Source organism: Mizuhopecten yessoensis, unplaced genomic scaffold (assembly GCF_002113885.1).
Source record: "Mizuhopecten yessoensis strain PY_sf001 unplaced genomic scaffold, ASM211388v2 scaffold6373, whole genome shotgun sequence".
In the NCBI taxonomy this organism is placed as follows: Eukaryota; Metazoa; Mollusca; class Bivalvia; order Pectinida; family Pectinidae; genus Mizuhopecten; species Mizuhopecten yessoensis.
This window is the reverse complement of record NW_018406517.1, coordinates 24,406-25,990: the sequence shown is the minus strand read 5'-3', so window position 1 is coordinate 25,990 and position 1,585 is coordinate 24,406.

Here is a 1,585-nt window from a genome sequence, read left to right as displayed (position 1 = left end):
TAAATGTCAGGCTTTATGTTCCTCATTCAAAAAGCGTAAAAAAGCCACACTGAAAGAAATTCAGTCTCTCATTGGTACTTTGCAGTTTGCTACTTCGGTCATCTTAGCAGGTAAAACATTCCTGCGAAGACTCATTGACCTGACGATTGGTGTTAAAAAGCCCAGTCACAAAATTCGTCTTTCGGCAGCAAGCAGAGCTGATCTGACCACATGGGAAACCCTTTTAGCCCAATTTAATGGAAAAAAACTTCGTCTTAGAAGATAGATGGTTGACATCCACACATTACACTTATATACACTCTCACTGCTGTATCAAGACGCCATATTGGTTTGAGAAAAAAATTGTGAAAACTTAAATTGATCCCTCCCTCCTCCCCTATCAGCTACCTTGCAATTTTAATCATCTAGATGTCTTGCAGCTATTTTTCAAAAATGATTACAATGTAGTCCACTTATCGTGTTATGTCATTTGTCAATGAACTTGTTTTGAAAGTTTTTATAGAACGTTTATATTTGTTATGAATTGTAATATTGATTATATAAAGAACAAAGTTTTGTCAGTCATATTTGTATGCCCGGTTTATCTTCAGATGTTAGGTTTGTTTATGTGCAGCGTCAATATACCAGGTGTTATTGGTGATAACTAAGTGAGTAAACACTTACCAGCTGGTCTGGGCATGGTAAAATCCTACCTCCCCCTTACTGGTAAGGGGTTGGGGCAGCCTGCTCGCAGCACTCTTTGGACATTGCGTTGTTACTTACATGTACATGTCTTAAGTTAATGAGGGTGGCGGTATCTTTTGCGGCACCTTCACTAAAATAATATTTTATGAAACAATAAATGTATTGAAATTTAGATCAAAGAGGATAAAAAAAATCCGGCATCCTGAAAAAGGTTACCCAATTACGCCAATACCATTGTCTGTGTTATCTATTATTTAAGTTAACAGGGCTTCATTGCATGTTATGAATTAAGGCTAGCATGGTGCTAGGTAGCTGATGCTGCAGTGAGTTCTTGGAAGGATTTAGGAGGTACAAAAAGTACATTACTTGCGTTTGTGCATGATGAAACCTCATAAAATAACGAAGACAATATGACAGCGACGATGAAAATAGAATGGAGAGTTTGGATTCCAACCAATATACACCATTTTTTTCAGAGCCCGAACGTCGCGCTCAGCAATAACAACCGTTTAGTCATTACGGGTTTCTCTCATTAATATATTCCTCTTTCTAAATCTACATACCTCTAACGTAGATCTACTTATGCTCCCTATCTGAGTTTCGACTTGCCTGTAATTAATATGGAAATGGGTCATGTTTCAGTTTGACTTCTAGTCGTCTTACCTCAATTATACAGTTTAACTTATAGTCCTCTTACTACAATGAAACAGTTTAACTTATAGTCCACTTACTACAATGAAACAGTTTAACTTATAGTCCACTTACTACAATGAAACAGTTTAACTTATAGTCCTCTTACCTCAATTATACAGTTTAACTTATAGTCCTCTTACTACAATGAAACAGTTTAACTTATAGTCCACTTACTACAATGAAACAGTTTAACTTATAGTCCACTTAC